The sequence below is a fragment of the Salmo salar genome, chromosome 09 (genome assembly GCF_965601325.2).
Source record: "Salmo salar chromosome 09, fSalSal1, whole genome shotgun sequence".
Classification (NCBI taxonomy): domain Eukaryota; kingdom Metazoa; phylum Chordata; class Actinopteri; order Salmoniformes; family Salmonidae; genus Salmo; species Salmo salar.
Genome location: NC_138299.1, coordinates 83,820,112 through 83,828,155, shown reverse-complemented (window position 1 = coordinate 83,828,155; position 8,044 = coordinate 83,820,112).

Genomic DNA, 8,044 nt, shown 5'->3' with positions numbered 1-8,044 from the left:
TACTGTTACTGTAGGCTTCATTACTGTTACTGTAGGTCACCTTACTGTTACTGTAGGATCCATTACTGTTACTGTAGGTCACCTTACTGTTACTGTAGGCTACATTACTGTTACTGTAGGCTTCATTACTGTTACTGTAGGTCACCTTACTGTTACTGTAGGCTACATTACTGTTATTGTAGGTCAACGTACTGTTACTGTAGGCTACCTTACTGTTACTGTAGGTCTGTTGTGTTTCTATTGGGTGCATCCGATGACGAGCATAACATGAGCCAAGGCACTGACCCAGCTGGGCAGACAAATAAAACGCCTGCCCAACCCAACGCTGGGTACCTTTATGAACCTGGGTTTCTGTGGCAACATCCCCGGCCCCTGGGTCTGGAGGCTGCTGGATTGGGAAGTGAATATTGCATTGCTGATGAATGACGACCTGGCTCCAGCCTTATCTGATAGCTGACAAAACCTTTCACCCGCCCATGCTCTCCTCTCCAGAAGAGCCTGATGACGGACAGTTTCCAGCTGAGAGAGTAGAACATCTGATCCTAACTGCACTGATGCAAGTCTCGCAGTCACTCACATTCCATTGGAAATGAAGAGGCTGTTTCACCCCTCTATAGCGCTTAAGATGCTGTTGGCTGAACAGTGTGTGCTATTGTCTTTAAATCAAATGTGGATGTTATCAGGTAAACCCGATTTTCCAACCGTAAACCAATGCTTGCCTCATATTGCGACACTGTCTCAACAAGCAGATGGAGCTGAATGTCCTCCACATAGACAGTTAGCTAAAACACACTGATGTCACAGCCAGTGGGCACTATATGTGTCCGGTTTCCAGGTGCGTCTCACTGTGACTGAGTTGTGTACAGTGTGTTCTGTCCAGCCATAGAGCTGTAATGTGGAGCTACTCTCCTCTGGAGGCTGCCTGAACTGGCTGCTCTCCCCATACTGTCTGAGCTGTCAGAACCACAGTATACATCTAGCTTCATAGAGAGACCCATGGCTGCAGGCTTCCAGACTCGAGGGGTCAGCTGTAGAGGTTTGGAGAGAGTGCCACAGAGGCCTGATGCTGATGAGGAGGTCAAACCAGTCCATCTGTTCCCACTCAGAGATGTCCCCTGAGACTCCCAATCTCCTCTCCTCTCATCCTTCCTCCCTCGCTTCCCTTCTCTGGCCGGCCTCTCAGACATCACTATCACTCGGTCTCTCTCTCCCTCTTCCTTCATCCCTTCTCCTTTTGTCAAGACTTTCCTCCCTTGGTCCATCTCCTTGTCTATTGGTCTCCTTGTCTATTGGTCTCCCTCCTCCTCTCCTTCTTTATGTCTTTCCCTCTCCATCTCCCTCTCTCACTCCACCCCCCGCTCTCTTTTCTCTCCCCCATCTCATTCTCTTGCTCTCTCTCTCTCTCTTTCTCTTTTCCCCATGCTCCCCATCACCATAGTGGGTGTCATCATCATGACATGTGCTGTCCTCCTGGTAGAAAAAGTGTTCCCTAACAGCCCAGAGCCGTCAGCCCACCACATCCCCAACACCTTTGTTAATTGCCACAGTCAATGCATTCTAACTCCCATTTTCTTTAATGCTACACAGTTTATTACCTGTATTCACTTAGCAACACAGGCTCTTTGTGGTTCTAGTGTTATATGGCCCTTGCTTCTTAGCAGACAACATAATTGATGTTCGAATTAGAGAGAACACATGCAACTAAATAGATGCACTGAGCAAGCTTATGTTGGAACACTTTTAGGACTGCCACATCTGGTGTACAACAGGTCCCCAGAAGGCCAATTTAGGTTGTTTGATTTCTGGATCAAATTCTCATCATGCAGTTGTCTATTGGTGTATTTAGGTTGACTGATTTATTTCCCAAGAACAACATAGCCTATCATTGGTCAAAGTGAGAGCTGTGGTTGGGTTTCTTAAAGCCCTGAGTGATCCGGAGAGAGAACAGAACAGGAGAGTGTTATTTGTATTGATCAGTGTAAACTGGAGAGCATCCGCAGGGAGATTTAGTAATTAGGCCAACTCGTTTCCTCATTAACTTGTAAAGGAAGAGAAACAGGTGGAGACAGTCACATAGTGGACGTTACTTCTAAATAGATACATTATATTACTACTACTTAGAGAGACAGAAGAGAGAGGCTTCCTTCTAGTCTTAATTGCCTATAGACATTCGATCAGAAAGGTATTGGACATTGAAGTATATTTAACAATTAAAACACATTTTTCAGTCATTAAATAATGAACATAGTCCAACCTGATAAGATCTGATAAGAGCTGACCTGTGTTCTGGATGGAGTGACCGGACATGATTGATCGTGATCCATAGCTCAATTACCTGGAGCGTTAAAGTTTTTCTCGAAGCGTATGGTGGTCAAGGTTAGCTGGTTAATGGTAAAAAATGGCAGAAGTTTTTCTGCAGGACATGTTGGTGGGAGTTGTGACTCTGCCTGCGGGGCAATGTTAAATTGTCCTTGAATTATGAGGTCTGGCGACATATGAAAGGGCTTTTTTCGGAGTTTCTCTGGCACCAGCTCCGGCTCCAACTGAAAATCAAACGTCTCAGGAGAAGCGGCTAGCTAATGAGGACATTGAAGCATGGCACCATGGAACCACACATACAACACGTGACAGTAGCAGCCAAAACAAATGCTCTCAGTACCAGGATATATTCTGCTCAGAAATTCAACACATCCTGAAGCTGAATGTCTAGGTATTATTTTCACATTTTTATCCACTTTGTGTATTTGGTATCCATCCCTGAGTGTTCACTATAAATCCTTGATAGATGCTTTTCTCATCTTGATTTGATAATTAGTCACATTTAAGTAATACAATTCAATTTTAGAGGTTAGGCTCTATATTTCAAAGATTTATTGTTGGGGTTTAATGCAGAGCGAAATAAACTGATGTTTTGAGATCAAAGATGCATACCTTTAATAAAGTGATGAATAATTCTGTGCCATTACCTGGCTGGGTTGGCAGGTTGGCATCTCAGAGAGAGAACTCTACAGCCCAGACTAGCAGCAGGTAGCAACACAACTAGTTGTGCCAGCGCGGCCAACTGGTGATATTATTGCTCTGTGCCTCCCTACTTCTGGGATGCCCGCTTCAAAACTATGGCATTGACAAACACACGCACTCGCATGCAAGCATGCACACACACACTCACACACACACAGACACACACAAACACAGACTCCTGTATTTAGATTACGTTTAGAGCAGTGTAACTAATTATGTGCTCTTGGAAGATGATGTGTACGCCATAGATTAAAAGGTATTGGTTGACTAGCTTGAATGTTCTAGCCAAGTTCCCTGTACATATATTTGTCAGACAGCCTTCTCTTCAAGATCATTGGCCTCTTCAGTGTTCAGCATCTGAGACTTTTATTTCATTTCATGAAATATTTGAAGAATTTATTTTATTAATCTACTACAGTCCATCTTTACAGTGGTGAGCTTTGTGGAGACCTTTGATCTTTCCAAGAACCAGGAATATTTAATTATTCAATCGTTAATAGACAGCAGAATTATGTAGATAAGCAAACAGTTTGATTGATCAGAAAACCAGTTAATCCGCTTCATAACTAGATGGACGGTACAGTATGTTATCCTAACTACAGTAGGATGGCATAAATAAGTAAGCCTGAGCCAGAATGACAGGGGAGCCTATCCCCTGTTTCTGTAGTGTGAGGCAGCTTGATGTAGTTGGCATAACTGGCATGACTCGCTCTTCTCTCCAAATGGCTTCTTTAAGTCTGATGTTAGCCATGTAAAGTGTAGGTGATGTCAATCTTGGTGAGGTGGGGAGAGGGAGGGGGCGAGAGGGGCGAGGGTAGGGGGAGAGAGGGGTGAGGGTAGGGGGAGAGAGGGTGGAGGGTAGGGGGAGAGAGGGGTGAGGGTAGGGGGAGAGAGGGGTGAGGGTAGGGGGAGAGAGGGGTGAGGGTAGGGGGAGAGAGGGGCGAGGGTAGGGGGAGAGAGGGGTGAGGGTAGGGGGAGAGAGGGACGAGGGTAGGGGAGAGGGAGGGGGAGAGAGTGGCGAGGGTAGGGGGAGAGAGGGGTGAGGGTAGGGGGAGAGAGGGGCGAGGGTAGGGGGAGAGAGGGGAGAGGGTAGGGGGAGAGAGGGGCGAGGGTAGGGGGAGAGAGGGGCGAGGGTAGGGGGAGAGAGGGGGGAGGGTAGGGGGAGAGAGGGGCGAGGGTAGGGGGAGAGAGGAGAGAGGGGCGAGGGTAGGGGGAGAGAGGGGCGAGGGTAGGGGGAGAGAGGGGTGAGGGTAGGGGGAGAGAGGGGCGAGGGTAGGGGGAGAGAGGGGTGAGGGGAGGGGGAGAGAGGGGTGAGGGTAGGGGGAGAGGGAACACACATGAATCCCTTGTTATCGTTCAAATGGTTAGTTTATTGACAAAGTGTCAGGGGGATTTTAGATTAAGATGTGGACATAGGCCCAATGTATGCTATGGATTCTGGGAGAGGTTTTCGCTTGTGTTAAGCATTTTCAAAGTGAGGTTATAAAGTTTACTTCCAGTCCTGCTGTGTATGTTACTTACCGTAGAGAGAGTGGTGGTAGGAGGGGAAAAGTCTGCAGCTGTTTTGATAATTGTACAGCAGCCCTACTTCCTGGATTAGTTTTCCTGCAAATTCTAAGTGAGACCAAATCCCCCATTACCTGTGTAGTAAATGAACGTTCTGTAAATTAGAACAGGTAGTGTGAATTATGAATATTTCCATCTTCCCAGCTGAAATGAATGACTGATGGGAGATTTTGGGGTCCTCAGTGACCTCTCATCTTTCGGTCTCCCTCCTCACTGCTACAAATCAAATCACATTTTATTAGTCACATGCGCCGAATACAACAGGTTACAGTGAAATGTTTACTTACAAGCCCCTAACCAACAATGGAGTTAAAATATGAATAAGAAATAGAAGGAACAAGTAGTTGAAGAGCAGCAGTAAAATAACAATAGCGAGACTATATACAGGGGGTACCGGTACAGAGTCAATGTGCGGGGGCACCAGTTAGTCAAGGTAATTGAGGTAATATGTACATGTAGGTAGAGTTACAGTAGGGCTCCCTCTGTTAGATTTGCCTGTCAAAGGCAAATTTCACTCTAACAGTGATGCACAGCGAGAAGAGGAACCATCAGTAACCAAGGAGGTAAGTGGTAGGCTGACAATGTGGTTTGAACTAGTTCATTAAGCAGCCCAGTCCAGAACACTCTCTCTCTCTCTCTCTCTCTCTCTCTCTCTCTCTCTCTCTCTCTCTCTCTGTTTCTCTCTCTCTCTCTCTCTCTCTCTCTCTCGCTCTCTCTGTCTCTGTCTCTCTGTCTCTTTCTCTGTCTCTTTCTCTTTCTCTCTCTCTCTCTCTCTCTCTCTGTCTCTGTCTCTGTCTCTCTCTCTCTCTGTCTCTCGGTCTCTCTCTCTCGCTCTCTGTCTCGCTGTCTCTCTCGCTCTCTTTCTCTGTCTCTCTCTCTGTCTCTCTGTCTCTGTTTCTTTCTCTCTCTCTCTGTCTCTCGGTCTCTCGCTCTATCTCTCTGTCTCGCTCTCTGTCTCTCTGTCTCGCTGTCTCTGTCTCTCTCTCTGTCTCTCTCTCTCTGTCTCTGTCTCGCTGTCTCTCTCTCTCTGTCTCTCTGTCTCTCGCTGTCTCTCTCTCTGTCTCTCAATTCAGTCTCTCTCTCTCTGTCTTGCTCTCTGTCTCTCTCTCGCTGTCTCTCTCTCTGTCTCTCAATTCAATCTCTCTCTCTGTCTCGCTGTGTCTCTCTCTCGCTGTCTCTCTCGCTGCCTCTCAATTCAATCTCTCTCTCTCTGTCTCTCTCAGGCTTCGGTCTCTGTGGGGCCCTGTCAGTGGACAGGTGCAGGACCACTTCTCTTTATTAATGACAAGCAGAGTAAAGCAACCTGCACAAGGAGCTACACTGGCTCCCAGCCAGCTTTACACATTTGGGGCAGAAAGGGAGGAGTAGGAAGGCAGAGGGAGAGGGGAGTAAACACAGTGGAACGCAGCCACACACCTTAAAACGACTCCACCACACTAGAGCCACTGTGACAAATAGGGTTAGAACACACGACACACAGGATGGACTGAGTTCTTCAGAGTCACTATGACAAATAGGGTTAGAACACACAACACACTCAATAGATTGAGTTCCTCAGAGTCACTGTGCCAAATAGGGGTAAAACACATAACTCAGGATGGATTGAGTTCCTTAGAAGGCAATTGTTTCAGAAAGGGTTGTGAAAGATAGGGCTCCCTGTTTGTGAACATCCCATTGGTTGTTTTATTGTCTCAGGACATTTTGAGTCAAGTACATCACAGGATGAATGTACATATGGCCTCAAATAAACAGTTTAACCACTGTATTGAAGCTATTTATAAAGCCTATCAATTCTGAAGGACAAAAAACATCATAGTCATAACTTTATCAAGGAATGTTAATGAAGAGCTACACTAAGTGGACAAAACATGAAGAGCAGCTTCCTGATATTGAGTTGCACCGTTCAAATATTTTGTCTTGCCCATTCACCCTCTGAATAGCACACATGCGCAATCTATGTCTCTGTTGTCTCAAGGCTTAAAAATCCTTCTTTAACCTGTCTCCTCCCCTTCATCTTCACTGATTTAAGTGAATTTAACAAGTGACATCAATAAGGGATCAGAGCTTTCACCTGGATTCACCTGGTCAGTCAGTCTATGTCATGGAAAGAGCAGGTGTTCCTAATCTTTTATACACTTAGAGTACTGTGCATTTGAAAAGTAGACCCCTAAAGTTTTTCTACATTTTGTTACGTTATAGCCGTATTCTAACATGGATTAAAAAAAAAAAAAAATCCTCAATCTACACACAATACCCCATAATGACAGTGCGAAAACAGGTTTTTAAAAACTGTTGCACATTTATTACAAATGAAAAACGTTAATAGTTCATTTACATAACTATTCAGACCCTTTGCTATGAGACTCGAAATTGAGCTCAGTTGCATCTGCAGAGAGCTTGAGAGGATCTGCAGAGAAGAATGTGCCAAGCTTGTAGCGTCATACCCAAGAATACTTTAGGCTGTAATCGCTCCCAAAGGTGCTTCAACAAAGTACTGAGTAAAGGGTCTGAATACTTATGTAAATAATATATTTCAAATTGTTAAAAACCTGTTTTTGCTTTGTCATTATGGGATATTGTGTGTAGATTGATGAGGGGAAAAAAACGATTTAATCAATTTTAGAACATGTCACGTCCTGACCAGTAAAAGGGGTTATTTGTCATTGTAGTTTGGTCAGGGCGTGGCAGGGGGTGTTTGTTTTGTGTGTTTCGGTGTTTTTGGTTTAGGTTCTATGTTTTTGTTTTCTATGTTTAAATCTAGTTTTCTATTTCTATGTTGGGGTTTTGGTAGGACCTCCAATTAGAAGCCGCTGGTTGTCATTGCTTCTAATTGGAGGCCATATTTAGTTGGGTTTTGTTTCACTTGTGTTTTGTGGGTGGTTGTTTTCCTGTATGGCCTGTGTTGCCTTACGGAACTGTTTCGTCGTTTTTGTTTATTTTGTTTAAGTGTTCACGTTACTTCAAATAAAGAAGATGAGCACTTTACCCGCTGCGCCTTGGTCCAATCCTTACAACGTCTATGACAGAATAAGGCTGTAACATAACATAATGTGGAAAAAGTCAAGGAGTCTAAATAATTTCTGAATGTACTGTATAGGCATCTGGATTTCGACATGTCCTCTGTAGCATGATGACAATGGGTTATATTATATATACTTCTTGTATAATTTTACACATCCTACTCTCTGAAAGCAGAGCAGAGTGACGCTAAGGATAAAAGCTGGAGTCTGTGCCTCTATCTGTCAGGTTTCTCTTAGAACAGACGAGCCCAGCACAATGATTAACAGCATGTTGAGTGAACACAATGCAAATCTATTTATGTCAACAGAAATCAACTCCAGGCAATTACTGTCCTTTGTGTGCATTTGATTACTACAGCACTTTGAATGAAGCAGTCTTAAGCTGCCAGTTATAGAGACATTCATCAGTTGTCTTGCAGGGTGATTTAAATATCTTG